We start from the raw sequence: 22326 nt of genomic DNA, 5'->3' as shown, positions 1-22326 counted from the left end.
TCGGTATAAATCGATTGTGCTTTACCGATAAATCGATTGTGCGGGACCGATAAATCGAAAGTGCGGTACCGATAAATCGAATGTGCGATACCGATAAATCGAATATGCGGTACCGATAAATCGATTGTGCGGTACCGATAAATCGATTGTGCTGGACCGATAAATCGAATGTGCGATACCGATTAATGGAATTTGCGATACCGATAAATCGAATGTGCGGTACCGATAAATCGAATATGCGATACCGATAAATCGATATTGCGGTACCGATAAATCGAATGTGCGGTGCCGATAAATCGAAGGTGCGATACCGGTAAATCGAATGTACGATACCGATAAATGGAATGTGCGATACCGATTAATCGATATTGCTACCGATAAATCGACTGTGCGAGACCGATTAATCGATATTGCGGTAACGATGAATCGAATGTGCGATACCGATATTGCGGTACCGATAAATCGAATGAGCGATAACGATAAATCAAATGTGCGGTACCGATAAATCGTATGTGCGCTACCGATAAATCGAATGTGCGAGACAGATTAATCGATTGTGCGATAACGATAAATAGAATGCGCGGTACCGATAAATCGAATGTGCGGGACCGATAAATCGTATGTGCGCTACCGATAAATCGAATGTGCGAGACAGATTAATCGAATGTGCGATACCGATAAATAGAATGTGCGGTACCGATAAATCGAATGTGCGGGACCGATAAATCGAAAGTGCGTTACCGATAAATCGAATGTGCGATACCGTTTAATCGAATGTGCGATACCAATTAATCGAATTTGCGATACCGATAAATCGAATGTACGGTACCGATAAATCGAATGTGCGATACCGATAAATCGATATTACGGTACCGATAAATCGAATTTGCGATACCGATAAATCGAATGTGCGGTACCGATAAATCGAATGTGCGATACCGATAAATCGATATTACGATACCGATAAATCGAATGTGCAGTACCGATAAATCGAATGTGCGATATCGATAAATCGATATTGCGGTACCGATAAATAGAATGGGCGGTACCTATAAATCGAATTTGCGTTACCGATAAATCGAATGTGCGATACCGTTTAATCGAATGTGCAATACCGATTAATCGAATTTGCGATACCGATAAATCGAATGTGCGGTACCGATAAATCGAACGTGCGATAACGATTAATGGAATATGCGATACCGATAAATAGAATGTGCGATACCGATTAATCGAATTTGCGATACCGATTAATCGAATGTGCGATACCGATAAATCGAACGTGCGATACCGATTAATCGAATATGCGATACCGATAAATCGAATGTGCGGTACCGATAAATCGAATGTGCGGTACCGATAAATCGTATGTGCGATACCGATAAATCGATATTGCGGTACCGATAAATCGAACGTGCGGTGCCGATTAATCGATATTGCTATACCGGTAAATCGAATGTGCGGTACCGATAAATGGAATGTGCGGTACCGATTAATCGATATTGCTATCGATAAATCGAATGTGCGGTACCGATTAATCGAATGTGCGTTACCGATAAATCGAATGTGCGGTAACGTTTAATCGAATGTGCGATACCTATTAATCGAATTTGCGATACCGATAAATCGTATGTGCGATACCGATCAATCGATATTGCGGTACCGATAAATCGAATTTGCGGTGCCGATAAATCGAATGTGCGATACCGGTATATCGAATGTGCGATACGGATAAATAGAATGTGCGATACCGATAAACCGAACGTGCGCTACCGATTAATAGAATGTGCGAGACCGATTAATCGATTGTGCGATACCGATAAATAGAATGTGCGGTACCGATAAATCGAAACTGCGTTACCGATAAATCGAATGTGCGAGACCGATAAATCGAATTTACGATACCGATAAAAAGAATGTGCAGTAACGATGAATCGAATGTGCAATAACGATAAATCGATATTGCGGTACCGATAAATCGAATGTGCGGTGCCTATAAATCGAATGTGCGATACCGGTAAATGGAATGTGCGATACCGATAAATCGAATGTGCGAGACCGATTAATCGAATGTGCGATATCTATTAATCGAATTTGCGATACCGATAAATCGAATGTAAGGTACTGATAAATCGAAACTGCGTTACCGATAAATCGAATGTGCGATACCGATTAATCGATTGTGCGGTACCGATAAATCGAATGTGCGTTACCGATAAATCGAATGTGCGATACCAATAATGGAATGTGCGATACCGATAAATCGATATTGCGGTACCGATAAATCGAATGTGCGATAACGATAAATCGAATGTGTGGTACCGATAAATGGAATGTGCGGTACCGATTAATCGATTGTGCGGTACCGATAAATCGATATTGCGGTACCGATGAATCGAATGTGCGATACCGATAAATCGAATGTGCGGTACCGATAAATCGAAAGTGCGGTACCGATAAATCGAATGTGCGAGACCGATAAATCGAATGTGCGATACCAATAATGGAATGTGCGATACCGATAAATCGATATTGCGGTACCGATAAATCGAATGTGCGATAACGATAAATCGAATGTGTGGTACCGATAAATGGAATGTGCGGTACCGATTAATCGATTGTGCGGTACCGATAAATCGATATTGCGGTACCGATGAATCGAATGTGCGATACCGATAAATCGAATGTGCGGTACCGATAAATCGAAAGTGCGGTACCGATAAATCGAATGTGCGAGACCGATAAATCAATTTTGCGATACCGATAAATCGATTGTGCGGGACCAATAAATCGAAGGTGCGATACCGATAAATCGAATGCGCGATACCGATAATTAAATTTACGATACCGATAAGTCGAATGTGCGATACCGATAAATCGATATTGCGGTACCGATAAATCGAATGTGCGATACCGTTTAATCGAATGTGCGATACCTATTTATCCGAATTTGCGATACCGATAAATCGAATGTGCGGTACCGATAAATCGAAACTGCGTTACCGATAAATCGAATGTGCGATACCGATTACTCGAATTTGCGATACCGATAAATCGAATGTGCGGTACCGATAAATCGAATGTGCGATACCGATTAATCGATATTGCGGTACCGATAAATCGAATGTGCGGTGCCGATAGATCGAATGTGCGGTACCGATAAATCGAACGTTTGTTACCGATAAATCGAATGTGCGATACCGTTTAATCGAATGTGCGATACCGATTAATCGAATTTGTGGTACCGATAAATCGAATGTGCGATACCGTTTAATCGAATGTGCGATACCTATTTATCCGAATTTGCGATACCGATAAATCGAATGTGCGGTATCGATAAATCGAACGTGCGATACCGATAAATCGAATGTGCGGTATCGATAAATCGAACGTGCGAAAACGATAAATCGAATGTGCGATACCGATAAATCGAATGTGCGGTACCGATAAATCGAATGTGCGGTACCGATAAATCGTATGTGCGATACCGATAAATCGATATTGCGGTACCGATAATTCGAATGTGCGAGACCGATTAATCGATATTGTGATACCTATAAATCGATTGTGCGGGACCCATAAATCGAAGGTGCGATACCGATAAATCGAATGCGCGATACCGATAATTAAATTTACGATACCGATAAGTCGAATGTGCGGTATAAATCGATTGTGCGGGACCGATAAATCGAATGTGCGGTATCGAAAAATCGAACGTGCGAAAACGATAAATCGAACGTACGATACCGATAAATCGAATGTGCGGTACCGATAAATCGAATGTGCGGTACCGATAAATCGTATGTGCGATACCGATAAATCGATATTGTGGTACCGATAAATCGAATGTGCGGTGCCGATAAATCGAATGTGCGGTACCGATAAATCGAACGTTTGTTACCGATAAATCGAATGTGCGGTGCCGATAAATCGAATGTGCGGTACCGACAAATCGAACGTTTGTTACCGATAAATCGAATGTGCGATACCGTTTAATCGAATGTTTGTTACCGATAAATCGAATGTGCGGTGCTGATAAATAGAATGTGCGATACCGATAAATCGATATTGCGGTACCGATAAATAGAATGTGCGGTGCCGATAAATCGAAACTGCGGTACCGATAAATCGAACGTTTGTTACCGATAAATCGAATGTGCGAAACCGTTTAATCGAATGTGCGATACCGATTAATCGAATTTGTGGTACCGATAAATCGAATGTGCGATACCGTTTAATCGAATGTGCGATACCTATTTATCCGAATTTGCGATACCGATAAATCGAATGTGCGGTATCGATAAATCGAACGTGCGAAAACGATAAATCGAATGTGCGTTACCGATAAATCGAATGTGCGGTACTGATAAATAGATTGTGTGGGACCGATAAATCGAATGTGCGGTACCGATAAATCGAACGTGCGGTAGCGATAAATCGAATGTGCGATACCGATAAATCGGATGTGCAGTGCCAATAAATGGAATGTGCGATACCGATAAATCGATTGTGCGCTACCGATCAATCGAATGTACGAGACCGATTAATCGATTGTGCGATACCGATAAATAGAATGTGCGGTACCGATAAATCGAATGTGCGGGACCGATAAATCGAAAGTGCGTTACCGATAAATCGAATGTGCGATACCGTTTAATCGAATGTGCGATACCTATTAATCGAATTTGCGATACCGATAAATCGAATGTGCGGTACCGATAAATCGAATGTGCGGTACCGATAAATCGAATGTGCGGTACCGATAAATCGTATGTGCGATACCGATAAATCGATATTGTGGTACCGATAAATCGAATGTGCGGTGCCGATAAATCGAATGTGCGGTACCGATAAATCGAACGTTTGTTACCGATAAATCGAATGTGCGGTGCCGATAAATCGAATGTGCGGTACCGACAAATCGAACGTTTGTTACCGATAAATCGAATGTGCGATACCGTTTAATCGAATGTGCGATACCGATTAATCGAATTTGCGATACCGATAAATAGAATTTGCGGTACCGTACCGATAAATCGAATGTGCCATACCAATAAATCGATATTGCGGTACCGATAAATCGATATTGCGATACCGATAAATCGAATGTGCGGTACCGATAAATCGATATTGCGGTACCGATAAATAGAATGTGCGGTACCGTACCGATAAATCGAATGTGCCATACCAATAAATCGATATTGCGGTACCGATAAATCGATATTGCGATACCGATAAATCGAATGTGCGATACCGATAAATCGATATTGCGGTACCGATAAATAGAATGTGCGGTGCCGATAAATCGAAACTGCGGTACCGATAAATCGAACGTTTGTTACCGATAAATCGAATGTGCGAAACCGTTTAATCGAATGTGCGATACCGATTAATCGAATTTGTGGTACCGATAAATCGAATGTGCGATACCGTTTAATCGAATGTGCGATACCTATTTATCCGAATTTGCGATACCGATAAATCGATATTGCGATACCGATAAATCGAATGTGCGATACCGATAAATCGATATTGCGGTACCGATAAATAGAATGTGCGGTGCCGATAAATCGAAACTGCGGTACCGATAAATCGAACGTTTGTTACCGATAAATCGAATGTGCGAAACCGTTTAATCGAATGTGCGATACCGATTAATCGAATTTGTGGTACCGATAAATCGAATGTGCGATACCGTTTAATCGAATGTGCGATACCTATTTATCCGAATTTGCGATACCGATAAATCGAATGTGCGGTATCGATAAATCGAACGTGCGAAAACGATAAATCGAATGTGCGTTACCGATAAATCGAATGTGCGGTACTGATAAATAGATTGTGTGGGACCGATAAATCGAATGTGCGGTACCGATAAATCGAACGTGCGAAAACGAAAAATCGAATATGCGGTACCGATAAATCGAAAGTGCGGTACCGATAATTCGAATGTGCGAGACCGATAAATCGAATGTGCGGTGCCGATAAATCGAATGTGCGGTATCGATTAATCGAATGTGCGATACCTATAAATCGATTGTGCGGGACCGATAAATCGATATTGCGGTACCGATAAATCGAATGTGCGGTGCCGATCAATGTAATGTGCGATACCGATAAATCGATATTGCGGTACCGATAAATCGAATGTGCGCTACCGATAAATCGAATGTGCTTGACCGATTAATCGAATGTGCGGTACCGATAAATCGATTGTGCGGGAACGAAAAATCGAAAGTGCGATACCGATAAATCGAATGTGCGTTACCGATAAATCGAATGTGCGATACCGTTTAATCGAATGTGCGATACCGATTAATCGAATTTGCGATACCGATAAATCGATGTGAGGTACCGTACCGATAAATCGAATGTGCCATACCGATAAATCGATATTGCGGTACCGATAAATCGAATGTGCGATGCCGATAAATCGAATGTGCGATACCGGTCAATCGAATGTGCGATACCAATAAATCGATATTGCGGTACCGATAAATCGAATGTGCGGTACCGATAAATCGAATTCGCGATACCGATAAATCGATATTGCGGTACCGATAAATCGAATGTGCGATACCGTTTAATCGAATGTGCGATACCTATTTATCCGAATTTGCGATACCGATAAATCGAATGTGCGGTACCGATAAATCGAATGTGCGGTACCGATTAATCGAATATGCGATACCGATAAATCGAATGTGCGGTACCGATAAATCAAATGTGCGGTACCGATAAATCGTATGTGCGATACCGATTAATCGATATTTCGGTACCGATAAATCGAATGTGCGGTGCCGATAAATCGAATGTGCGATACCGATAAATCGAATGCGCGATACCGATCAATTGAATTTACGATATCGATAAGTCGAATGTGCGGTACTGATAAATCGATTGTGTGGGACCGATAAATCGAATGTGCGGTACCGATAAATCGAACGTGCGAAAACGAAATATCGAATATGTGGTACCAATAAATCGAAAGTGCGGTACCGATAAATAGAATGTGCGAGACCGATTAATCGATATTGCGATACCTATAAATCGATTGTGCGGGACCGATAAATCAAAGGTGCGATACCGATAAATCGAATGCGCGATACCGATTATTAAATTTACGATACCGATAAGTCGAATGTGCGGTACTGATGAATCGAAGGTGCGGTACCGATAAATCGAATGTGCGTTAGCGATAAATCGAATGTGCGATACCGTTTAATCGAATGTGCAATACCGATTAATCGAATTTGCGATACCGATTAATTGAATGTGCGGTACCGATAAATCGAAAGTGCGGTACCGATAACTCGAATGTGCGGTACCGATAAATCGAATGTGCGGTACCGATAAATCGAACGTTTGTTACCGATAAATCGAATGTGCGATACCGTTTAATCGAATGTGCGATACCGATTAATCGAATTTGTGGTACCGATAAATCGAATGTGCGATACCGTTTAATCGAATGTGCGATACCTATTTATCCGAATTTGCGATACCGATAAATCGAATGTGCGATACCGATAAATCGAATGTGCGGTATCGATAAATCGAACGTGCGATACCGATAAATCGAATGTGCGGTATCGATAAATCGAACGTGCGAAAACGATAAATCGAATGTGCGATACCGATAAATCGAATGTGCGGTACCGATAAATCGAATGTGCGGTACCGATAAATCGTATGTGCGATACCGATAAATCGATATTGTGGTACCGATAAATCGAATGTGCGGTACCGATAATTCGAATGTGCGAGACCGATTAATCGATATTGTGATACCTATAAATCGATTGTGCGGGACCCATAAATCGAAGGTGCGATACCGATAAATCGAATGCGCGATACCGATAATTAAATTTACGACACCGATAAGTCGAATGTGCGGTATAAATCGATTGTGCGGGACCGATAAATCGAATGTGCGGTATCGATAAATCGAACGTGCGAAAACGATAAATCGAACGTACGATACCGATAAATGGAATGTGCGGTACCGATAAATCGATTGTGCGGTACCGATAAATCGAATGTGCGGTACCGATAAATCGAATGTGCGGTAGCGATAAATCGAATGTGCGATACCGATAAATCGGATGTGCAGTGCCAATAAATGGAATGTGCGATACCGATAAATCGATTGTGCGCTACCGATCAATCGAATGTACGAGACCGATTAATCGATTGTGCGATACCGATAAATAGAATGTGCGGTACCGATAAATCGAATGTGCGGGACCGATAAATCGAAAGTGCGTTACCGATAAATCGAATGTGCGATACCGTTTAATCGAATGTGCGATACCTATTAATCGAATTTGCGATACCTATAAATCGAATGTGCGGTACCGATAAATCGAATGTGCGGTACCGATAAATCGAATGTGCGGTGCCGATAAATCGAATGTGCGGTATCGATTAATCGAATGTGCGATACCTATAAATCGATTGTGCGGGACCGATAAATCGATATTGCGGTACCGATAAATCGAATGTGCGGTGCCGATCAATGTAATGTGCGATACCGATAAATCGATATTGCGGTACCGATAAATCGAATGTGCGCTACCGATAAATCGAATGTGCGAGACCGATTAATCGATTGTGCGGTACCGATAAATCGATTGTGCGGGACCGATAAATCGATATTGCGGTACCGATAAATCGAATGTGCGATGCCGATAAATCGAATGTGCGATAACGGTCAATCGAATGTGCGATACCAATAAATCGATATTGCGGTACCGATAAATCGAATGTGCGGTACCGATAAATCGAATTCGCGATACCGATAAATCGATATTGCGGTACCGATAAATCGAATGTGCGATACCGTTTAATCGAATGTGCGATACCTATTTATCCGAATTTGCGATACCGATAAATCGAATGTGCGGTACCGATAAATCGAATGTGCGGTACCGATTAATCGAATATGCGATACCGATAAATCGAATGTGCGGTACCGATAAATCAAATGTGCGGTACCGATAAATCGTATGTGCGATACCGATTAATCGATATTTCGGTACCGATAAATCGAATGTGCGGTGCCGATAAATCGAATGTGCGATACCGATAAATCGAATGCGCGATACCGATCAATTGAATTTACGATATCGATAAGTCGAATGTGCGGTACTGATGAATCGATTGTGTGGGACCGATAAATCGAATGTGCGGTACCGATAAATCGAACGTGCGAAAACGAAATATCGAATATGTGGTACCAATAAATCGAAAGTGCGGTACCGATAAATAGAGTGTGCGAGACCGATTAATCGATATTGCGATACCTATAAATCGATTGTGCGGGACCGATAAATCGATATTGCGGTACCGATAAATCGAATGTGCGGTGCCGATCAATGTAATGTGCGATACCGATAAATCGATATTGCGGTACCGATAAATCGAATGTGCGCTACCGATAAATCGAATGTGCGAGACCGATTAATCGAATGTGCGGTACCGATAAATCGATTGTGCGGGAACGAAAAATCGAAAGTGCGATACCGATAAATCGAATGTGCGTTACCGATAAATCGAATGTGCGATACCGTTTAATCGAATGTGCGATACCGATTAATCGAATTTGCGATACCGATAAATCGATGTGAGGTACCGTACCGATAAATCGAATGTGCCATACCGATAAATCGATATTGCGGTACCGATAAATCGAATGTGCGATGCCGATAAATCGAATGTGCGATACCGGTCAATCGAATGTGCGATACCAATATATCGATATTGCGGTACCGATAAATCGAATGTGCGGTACCGATAAATCGAATTCGCGATACCGATAAATCGAATGTGCGATACCGTTTAATCGAATGTGCGATACCTATTTATCCGAATTTGCGATACCGATAAATCGAATGTGCGGTACCGATAAATCGAATGTGCGGTACCGATTAATCGAATATGCGATACCGATAAATCGAATGTGCGGTACCGATAAATCAAATGTGCGGTACCGATAAATCGAATGCGCGATACCGATCAATTGAATTTACGATATCGATAAGTCGAATGTGCGGTACTGATGAATCGATTGTGTGGGACCGATAAATCGAATGTGCGATACCTATTTATCCGAATTTGCGATACCGATAAATCGAATGTGCGGTACCGATAAATCGAATGTGCGGTACCGATTAATCGAATATGCGATACCGATAAATCGAATGTGCGGTACCGATAAATCAAATGTGCGGTACCGATAAATCGAATGCGCGATACCGATCAATTGAATTTACGATATCGATAAGTCGAATGTGCGGTACTGATGAATCGATTGTGTGGGACCGATAAATCGAATGTGCGGTACCGATAAATCGAACGTGCGAAAACGAAATATCGAATATGTGGTACCAATAAATCGAAAGTGCGGTACCGATAAATAGAATGTGCGAGACCGATTAATCGATATTGCGATACCTATAAATCGATTGTGCGGGACCGATAAATCGAAGGTGCGATACCGATAAATCGAATGCGCGATACCGATTATTAAATTTACGATACCGATAAATCGAACGTTTGTTACCGATAAATCGAATGTGCGATACCGTTTAATCGAATGTGCGATACCGATTAATCGAATTTGTGGTACCGATAAATCGAATGTGCGATACCGTTTAATCGAATGTGCGATACCTATTTATCCGAATTTGCGATACCGATAAATCGAATGTGCGATACCGATAAATCGAATGTGCGGTATCGATAAATCGAACGTGCGATACCGATAAATCGAATGTGCGGTATCGATAAATCGAACGTGCGAAAACGATAAATCGAATGTGCGATACCGATAAATCGAATGTGCGGTACCGATAAATCGAATGTGCGGTGCCGATAAATCGTATGTGCGATACCGATAAATCGATATTGTGGTACCGATAAATCGAATGTGCGGTGCCGATAAATCGAATGTGCGGTACCGATAAATCGAACGTTTGTTACCGATAAATCGAATGTGCGGTGCCGATAAATCGAATGTGCGGTACCGATAAATCGAACGTTTGTTACCGATAAATCGAATGTGCGATACCGTTTAATCGAATGTGCGATACCGATTAATCGAATCTGCGATACCGATAAATAGAATTTGCGGTACCGTACCGATAAATCGAATGTGCCATACCAATAAATCGATATTGCGGTACCGATAAATCGATATTGCGATACCGATAAATCGAATGTGCGGTACCGATAAATCGAATGTGCGATACCGATAAATCGATATTTCGGTACCGATAAATAGAATGTGCGGTGCCGATAAATCGAATGTGCGGTACCGATAAATCGAACGTTTGTTACCGATAAATCGAATGTGCGAAACCGTTTAATCGAATGTGCGATACCGATTAATCGAATTTGTGGTACCGAAAAAATCGAATGTGCGATACCGTTTAATCGAATGTGCGATACCTATTTATCCGAATTTGCGATACCGATAAATCGAATGTGCGGTATCGATAAATCGAACGTGCGAAAACGATAAATCGAATGTGCGTTACCGATAAATCGAATGTGCGGTACTGATAAATAGATTGTGTGGGACCGATAAATCGAATGTGCGGTACCGATAAATCGAACGTGCGAAAACGAAAAATCGAATATGCGGTACCAATAAATCGGAAGTGCGGTACCGATAATTCGAATGTGCGAGACCGATTAATCGATATTGTGATACCTATAAATCGATTGTGCGGGACCCATAAATCGAAGGTGCGATACCGTTAAATCGAATGCGCGATACCGATAATTAAATTTACGATACCGATAAGTCGAATGTGCGGTATAAATCGATTGTGCGGGACCGATAAATCGAATGTGCGGTATCGATAAATCGAACGTGCGAAAACGATAAATCGAACGTACGATACCGATAAATGGAATGTGCGGTACCGATAAATCGATTGTGCGGTACCGATAAATCGAATGTGCGGTACCGATAAATCGAATGTGCGGTAGCGATAAATCGAATGTGCGATACCGATAAATCGGATGTGCAGTGCCAATAAATGGAATGTGCGATACCGATAAATCGATTGTGCGCTACCGATCAATCGAATGTACGAGACCGATTAATCGATTGTGCGATACCGATAAATAGAATGTGCGGTACCGATAAATCGAATGTGCGGTGCCGATAAATGGAATGTGCGATATCGGTAATTCGAATGTACGATACCGATAAATAGAATGTGCGATACCGATAAATCGATATTGCGGTACCGATAAATCGAATGTGCGATACCGTTTAATCGAATGTGCGATACCTATTTATCCGAATTTGCGATACCGATAAATCGAATGTGCGGTACCGATAAATCGATATTGCGATACCGATAAATCGAATGTGCGGTACCGATAAATCGAATGTGCGATACCGATAAATCGATATTGCGGTACCGATAAATAGAATGTGCGGTATAAATCGATTGTGCGGGACCGATAAATCGAATGTGCGGTATCGATAAATCGAATGCGCGATACCGATTATTAAATTTACGATACCGATAAATCGAACGTTTGTTACCGATAAATCGAATGTGCGATACCGTTTAATCGAATGTGCGATACCGATTAATCGAATTTGTGGTACCGATAAATCGAATGTGCGATACCGTTTAATCGAATGTGCGATACCTATTTATCCGAATTTGCGATACCGATAAATCGAATGTGCGATACCGATAAATCGAATGTGCGGTATCGATAAATCGAACGTGCGATACCGATAAATCGAATGTGCGGTATCGATAAATCGAACGTGCGAAAACGATAAATCGAATGTGCGATACCGATAAATCGAATGTGCGGTACCGATAAATCGAATGTGCGGTACCGATAAATCGTATGTGCGATACCGATAAATCGATATTGTGGTACCGATAAATCGAATGTGCGGTGCCGATAAATCGAATGTGCGGTACCGATAAATCGAACGTTTGTTACCGATAAATCGAATGTGCGGTGCCGATAAATCGAATGTGCGGTACCGATAAATCGAACGTTTGTTACCGATAAATCGAATGTGCGATACCGTTTAATCGAATGTGCGATACCGATTAATCGAATTTGCGATACCGATAAATAGAATTTGCGGTACCGTACCGATAAATCGAATGTGCCATACCAATAAATCGATATTGCGGTACCGATAAATCGATATTGCGATACCGATAAATCGAATGTGCGGTACCGATAAATCGAATGTGCGATACCGATAAATCGATATTGCGGTACCGATAAATAGAATGTGCGGTGCCGATAAATCGAAACTGCGGTACCGATAAATCGAACGATTGTTACCGATAAATCGAATGTGCGAAACCGTTTAATCGAATTTGCGATACCGATTAATCGAATTTGTGGTACCGATAAATCGAATGTGCGATACCGTTTAATCGAATGTGCGATACCTATTTATCCGAATTTGCGATACCGATAAATCGAATGTGCGGTATCGATAAATCGAACGTGCGAAAACGATAAATCGAATGTGCGTTACCGATAAATCGAATGTGCGGTACTGATAAATAGATTGTGTGGGACCGATAAATCGAATGTGCGGTACCGATAAATCGAACGTGCGAAAACGAAAAATCGAATATGCGGTACCAATAAATCGAAAGTGCGGTACCGATAATTCGAATGTGCGAGACCGATTAATCGATATTGTGATACCTATAAATCGATTGTGCGGGACCCATAAATCGAAGGTGCGATACCGATAAATCGAATGCGCGATACCAATAAATCGATATTGCGGTACCGATAAATCGATATTGCGATACCGATAAATCGAATGTGCGGTACCGATAAATCGAATGTGCGATACCGATAAATCGATATTGCGGTACCGATAAATAGAATGTGCGGTGCCGATAAATCGAAACTGCGGTACCGATAAATCGAACGTTTGTTACCGATAAATCGAATGTGCGAAACCGTTTAATCGAATGTGCGATACCGATTAATCGAATTTGTGGTACCGATAAATCGAATGTGCGATACCGTTTAATCGAATGTGCGATACCTATTTATCCGAATTTGCGATACCGATAAATCGAATGTGCGGTATCGATAAATCGAACGTGCGAAAACGATAAATCGAATGTGCGTTACCGATAAATCGAATGTGCGGTACTGATAAATAGATTGTGTGGGACCGATAAATCGAATGTGCGGTACCGATAAATCGAACGTGCGAAAACGAAAAATCGAATATGCGGTACCAATAAATCGAAAGTGCGGTACCGATAATTCGAATGTGCGAGACCGATTAATCGATATTGTGATACCTATAAATCGATTGTGCGGGACCCATAAATCGAAGGTGCGATACCGATAAATCGAATGCGCGATACCGATAATTAAATTTACGATAAAGATAAGTCGAATGTGCGGTATAAATCGATTGTGCGGGACCGATAAATCGAATGTGCGGTATCGATAAATCGAACGTGCGAAAACGATAAATCGAACGTACGATACCGATAAATGGAATGTGCGGTACCGATAAATCGATTGTGCGGTACCGATAAATCGAATGTGCGGTACCGATAAATCGAATGTGCGGTAGCGATAAATCGAATGTGCGATACCGATAAATCGGATGTGCAGTGCCAATAAATGGAATGTGCGATACCGATAAATCGATTGTGCGCTACCGATCAATCGAATGTACGAGACCGATTAATCGATTGTGCGATACCGATAAATAGAATGTGCGGTACCGATAAATCGAATGTGCGGTGCCGATAAATGGAATGTGCGATATCGGTAATTCGAATGTACGATACCGATAAATAGAATGTGCGATACCGATAAATCGATATTGCGGTACCGATAAATCGAATGTGCGATACCGTTTAATCGAATGTGCGATACCTATTTATCCGAATTTGCGATACCGATAAATCGAATGTGCGATACCGTTTAATCGAATGTGCGATACCTATTTATCCGAATTTGCGATACCGATAAATCGAATGTGCGGTACCGATAAATCGATATTGCGATACCGATAAATCGAATGTGCGGTACCGATAAATCGAATGTGCGATACCGATAAATCGATATTGCGGTACCGATAAATAGAATGTGCGGTATAAATCGATAGTGCGGGACCGATAAATCGAATGTGCGGTATCGATAAATCGAACGTGCGAAAACGATAAATCGAACGTACGATACCGATAAATGGAATGTGCGGTACCGATAAATCGATTGTGCGGTACCGATAAATCGAATGTGCGGTACCGATAAATCGAATGTGCGATACCGTTTAATCGAATGTGCAATACCGATTAATCGAATTTGCGATACTGATTAATTGAATGTGCGGTACCGATAAATCGAAAGTGCGGTGCCGATAAATCGAATGTGCGGTACGGATAAATCGAATGTGCGGTGCCGATAAATCGAATGTGCGGTGCCGATAAATCGAACGTTTGTTACCGATAAATCGAATGTGCGATACCGTTTAATCGAATGTGCGATACCGATTAATCGAATTTGCGATACCGATAAATAGAATTTGCGGTACCGTACCGATAAATCGAATGTGCCATACCGATAAATCGTTATTGCGGTACCGATAAATCGAATGTGCGGTACCGATAAATCGAATTCACGATACCGATAAATCGAATGTGCGATACCAATAATGGAATGTGCGATACCGATAAATCGAACGTGCGAGACCTATTAATCGATTGTGCGATACCGATAAATAGAATGTGCGGTACCGATAAATCGAATGTGCGGGACCGATAAATCGAAAGTGCGTTACCGATAAATCGAATGTGCGAAACCGTTTAATCGAATGTGCGATACCGATTAATCGAATTTGTGGTACCGAAAAAATCGAATGTGCGATACCGATTAATCGAATCTGCGATACCGATAAATAGAATTTGCGGTACCGTACCGATAAATCGAATGTGCCATACCAATAAATCGATATTGCGGTACCGATAAATCGATATTGCGATACCGATAAATCGAATGTGCGGTACCGATAAATCGAATGTGCGATACCGATAAATCGATATTTCGGTACCGATAAATAGAATGTGCGGTGCCGATAAATCGAATGTGCGGTACCGATAAATCGAACGTTTGTTACCGATAAATCGAATGTGCGAAACCGTTTAATCGAATGTGCGATACCGATTAATCGAATTTGTGGTACCGAAAAAATCGAATGTGCGATACCGTTTAATCGAATGTGCGATACCTATTTATCCGAATTTGCGATACCGATAAATCGAATGTGCGGTATCGATAAATCGAACGTGCGAAAACGATAAATCGAATGTGCGTTACCGATAAATCGAATGTGCGGTACTGATAAATAGATTGTGTGGGACCGATAAATCGAATGTGCGGTACCGATAAATCGAACGTGCGAAAACGAAAAATCGAATATGCGGTACCAATAAATCGGAAGTGCGGTACCGATAATTCGAATGTGCGAGACCGATTAATCGATATTGTGATACCTATAAATCGATTGTGCGGGACCCATAAATCGAAGGTGCGATACCGTTAAATCGAATGCGCGATACCGATAATTAAATTTACGATACCGATAAGTCGAATGTGCGGTATAAATCGATTGTGCGGGACCGATAAATCGAATGTGCGGTATCGATAAATCGAACGTGCGAAAACGATAAATCGAACGTACGATACCGATAAATGGAATGTGCGGTACCGATAAATCGATTGTGCGGTACCGATAAATCGAATGTGCGGTACCGATAAATCGAATGTGCGGTAGCGATAAATCGAATGTGCGATACCGATAAATCGGATGTGCAGTGCCAATAAATGGAATGTGCGATACCGATAAATCGATTGTGCGCTACCGATCAATCGAATGTACGAGACCGATTAATCGATTGTGCGATACCGATAAATAGAATGTGCGGTACCGATAAATCGAATGTGCGGTGCCGATAAATGGAATGTGCGATATCGGTAATTCGAATGTACGATACCGATAAATAGAATGTGCGATACCGATAAATCGATATTGCGGTACCGATAAATCGAATGTGCGATACCGTTTAATCGAATGTGCGATACCTATTTATCCGAATTTGCGATACCGATAAATCGAATGTGCGGTACCGATAAATCGATATTGCGATACCGATAAATCGAATCTGCGGTACCGATAAATCGAATGTGCGATACCGATAAATCGATATTGCGGTACCGATAAATAGAATGTGCGGTATAAATCGATTGTGCGGGACCGATAAATCGAATGTGCGGTATCGATAAATCGAATGCGCGATACCGATTATTAAATTTACGATACCGATAAATCGAACGTTTGTTACCGATAAATCGAATGTGCGATACCGTTTAATCGAATGTGCGATACCGATTAATCGAATTTGTGGTACCGATAAATCGAATGTGCGATACCGTTTAATCGAATGTGCGATACCTATTTATCCGAATTTGCGATACCGATAAATCGAATGTGCGATACCGATAAATCGAATGTGCGGTATCGATAAATCGAACGTGCGATACCGATAAATCGAATGTGCGGTATCGATAAATCGAACGTGCGAAAACGATAAATCGAATGTGCGATACCGATAAATCGAATGTGCGGTACCGATAAATCGAATGTGCGGTACCGATAAATCGTATGTGCGATACCGATAAATCGATATTGTGGTACCGATAAATCGAATGTGCGGTGCCGATAAATCGAATGTGCGGTACCGATAAATCGAACGTTTGTTACCGATAAATCGAATGTGCGGTGCCGATAAATCGAATGTGCGGTACCGATAAATCGAACGTTTGTTACCGATAAATCGAATGTGCGATACCGTTTAATCGAATGTGCGATACCGATTAATCGAATTTGCGATACCGATAAATAGAATTTGCGGTACCGTACCGATAAATCGAATGTGCCATACCAATAAATCGATATTGCGGTACCGATAAATCGATATTGCGATACCGATAAATCGAATGTGCGGTACCGATAAATCGAATGTGCGATACCGATAAATCGATATTGCGGTACCGATAAATAGAATGTGCGGTGCCGATAAATCGAAACTGCGGTACCGATAAATCGAACGATTGTTACCGATAAATCGAATGTGCGAAACCGTTTAATCGAATTTGCGATACCGATTAATCGAATTTGTGGTACCGATAAATCGAATGTGCGATACCGTTTAATCGAATGTGCGATACCTATTTATCCGAATTTGCGATACCGATAAATCGAATGTGCGGTATCGATAAATCGAACGTGCGAAAACGATAAATCGAATGTGCGTTACCGATAAATCGAATGTGCGGTACTGATAAATAGATTGTGTGGGACCGATAAATCGAATGTGCGGTACCGATAAATCGAACGTGCGAAAACGAAAAATCGAATATGCGGTACCAATAAATCGAAAGTGCGGTACCGATAATTCGAATGTGCGAGACCGATTAATCGATATTGTGATACCTATAAATCGATTGTGCGGGACCCATAAATCGAAGGTGCGATACCGATAAATCGAATGCGCGATACCAATAAATCGATATTGCGGTACCGATAAATCGATATTGCGATACCGATAAATCGAATGTGCGGTACCGATAAATCGAATGTGCGATACCGATAAATCGATATTGCGGTACCGATAAATAGAATGTGCGGTGCCGATAAATCGAAACTGCGGTACCGATAAATCGAACGTTTGTTACCGATAAATCGAATGTGCGAAACCGTTTAATCGAATGTGCGATACCGATTAATCGAATTTGTGGTACCGATAAATCGAATGTGCGATACCGTTTAATCGAATGTGCGATACCTATTTATCCGAATTTGCGATACCGATAAATCGAATGTGCGGTATCGATAAATCGAACGTGCGAAAACGATAAATCGAATGTGCGTTACCGATAAATCGAATGTGCGGTACTGATAAATAGATTGTGTGGGACCGATAAATCGAATGTGCGGTACCGATAAATCGAACGTGCGAAAACGAAAAATCGAATATGCGGTACCAATAAATCGAAAGTGCGGTACCGATAATTCGAATGTGCGAGACCGATTAATCGATATTGTGATACCTATAAATCGATTGTGCGGGACCCATAAATCGAAGGTGCGATACCGATAAATCGAATGCGCGATACCGATAATTAAATTTACGATAAAGATAAGTCGAATGTGCGGTATAAATCGATTGTGCGGGACCGATAAATCGAATGTGCGGTATCGATAAATCGAACGTGCGAAAACGATAAATCGAACGTACGATACCGATAAATGGAATGTGCGGTACCGATAAATCGATTGTGCGGTACCGATAAATCGAATGTGCGGTACCGATAAATCGAATGTGCGGTAGCGATAAATCGAATGTGCGATACCGATAAATCGGATGTGCAGTGCCAATAAATGGAATGTGCGATACCGATAAATCGATTGTGCGCTACCGATCAATCGAATGTACGAGACCGATTAATCGATTGTGCGATACCGATAAATAGAATGTGCGGTACCGATAAATCGAATGTGCGGTGCCGATAAATGGAATGTGCGATATCGGTAATTCGAATGTACGATACCGATAAATAGAATGTGCGATACCGATAAATCGATATTGCGGTACCGATAAATCGAATGTGCGATACCGTTTAATCGAATGTGCGATACCTATTTATCCGAATTTGCGATACCGATAAATCGAATGTGCGATACCGTTTAATCGAATGTGCGATACCTATTTATCCGAATTTGCGATACCGATAAATCGAATGTGCGGTACCGATAAATCGATATTGCGATACCGATAAATCGAATGTGCGGTACCGATAAATCGAATGTGCGATACCGATAAATCGATATTGCGGTACCGATAAATAGAATGTGCGGTATAAATCGATAGTGCGGGACCGATAAATCGAATGTGCGGTATCGATAAATCGAACGTGCGAAAACGATAAATCGAACGTACGATACCGATAAATGGAATGTGCGGTACCGATAAATCGATTGTGCGGTACCGATAAATCGAATGTGCGGTACCGATAAATCGAATGTGCGATACCGTTTAATCGAATGTGCAATACCGATTAATCGAATTTGCGATACTGATTAATTGAATGTGCGGTACCGATAAATCGAAAGTGCGGTGCCGATAAATCGAATGTGCGGTACGGATAAATCGAATGTGCGGTGCCGATAAATCGAATGTGCGGTGCCGATAAATCGAACGTTTGTTACCGATAAATCGAATGTGCGATACCGTTTAATCGAATGTGCGATACCGATTAATCGAATTTGCGATACCGATAAATAGAATTTGCGGTACCGTACCGATAAATCGAATGTGCCATACCGATAAATCGTTATTGCGGTACCGATAAATCGAATGTGCGGTACCGATAAATCGAATTCACGATACCGATAAATCGAATGTGCGATACCAATAATGGAATGTGCGATACCGATAAATCGAACGTGCGAGACCTATTAATCGATTGTGCGATACCGATAAATCGAATGTGCGGTACCGATAAATCGAATGTGCGGGACCGATAAATCGAAAGTGCGTTACCGATAAATCGAATGTGCGAAACCGTTTAATCGAATGTGCGATACCGATTAATCGAATTTGTGGTACCGATAAATCGAATGTGCGATACCGTTTAATCGAATGTGCGATACCTATTTATCCGAATGTGCGATACCGATAAATCGAATGTGCGGTATCGATAAATCGAACGTGCGAAAACGATAAATCGAATGTGCGTTACCGATAAATCGAATGTGCGGTACTGATAAATAGATTGTGTGGGACCGATAAATCGAATGTGCGGTACCGATAAATCGAACGTGCGAAAACGAAAAATCGAATATGCGGTACCAATAAATCGAAAGTGCGGTACCGATAATTCGAATGTGCGAGACCGATTAATCGATATTGTGATACCTATAAATCGATTGTGCGGGACCCATAAATCGAAGGTGCGATACCGATAAATCGAATGCGCGATACCGATAATTAAATTTACGATACCGATAAGTCGAATGTGCGGTATAAATCGATTGTGCGGGACCGATAAATCGAATGTGCGGTATCGATAAATCGAACGTGCGAAAACGATAAATCGAACGTACGATACCGATAAATGGAATGTGCGGTACCGATAAATCGATTGTGCGGTACCGATAAATCGAATGTGCGGTACCGATAAATCGAATGTGCGGTAGCGATAAATCGAATGTGCGATACCGATAAATCGGATGTGCAGTGCCAATAAATGGAATGTGCGATACCGATAAATCGATTGTGCGCTACCGATCAATCGAATGTACGAGACCGATTAATCGATTGTGCGATACCGATAAATAGAATGTGCGGTACCGATAAATCGAATGTGCGGTGCCGATAAATGGAATGTGCGATATCGGTAAATCGAATGTACGATACCGATAAATAGAATGTGCGATACCGATAAATCGATATTGCGGTACCGATAAATCGAATGTGCGATACCGTTTAATCGAATGTGCGATACCTATTTATCCGAATTTGCGATACCGATAAATCGAATGTGCGATACCGTTTAATCGAATGTGCGATACCTATTTATCCGAATTTGCGATACCGATAAATCGAATGTGCGGTACCGATAAATCGATATTGCGATACCGATAAATCGAATGTGCGGTACCGATAAATCGAATGTGCGGTACCGATAAATCGAATGTGCGATACCGATAAATCGAATGTGCGGTACCGATAAATCAAATGTGCGGTACCGATAAATCGTATGTGCGATACCGATTAATCGATATTTCGGTACCGATAAATCGAATGTGCGGTGCCGATAAATCGAATGTGCGATACCGATAAATCGAATGCGCGATACCGATCAATTGAATTTACGATATCGATAAGTCGAATGTGCGGTACTGATGAATCGATTGTGTGGGACCGATAAATCGAATGTGCGGTACCGATAAATCGAACGTGCGAAAACGAAATATCGAATATGTGGTACCAATAAATCGAAAGTGCGGTACCGATAAATAGAATGTGCGAGACCGATTAATCGATATTGCGATACCTATAAATCGATTGTGCGGGACCGATAAATCGATATTGCGGTACCGATAAATCGAATGTGCGGTGCCGATCAATGTAATGTGCGATACCGATAAATCGATATTGCGGTACCGATAAATCGAATGTGCGCTACCGATAAATCGAATGTGCGAGACCGATTAAT

This window comes from Apostichopus japonicus, chromosome 17 (assembly GCF_037975245.1).
Source record: "Apostichopus japonicus isolate 1M-3 chromosome 17, ASM3797524v1, whole genome shotgun sequence".
In the NCBI taxonomy this organism is placed as follows: domain Eukaryota; kingdom Metazoa; phylum Echinodermata; class Holothuroidea; order Aspidochirotida; family Stichopodidae; genus Apostichopus; species Apostichopus japonicus.
This window is presented reverse-complemented; position numbering follows the sequence as displayed.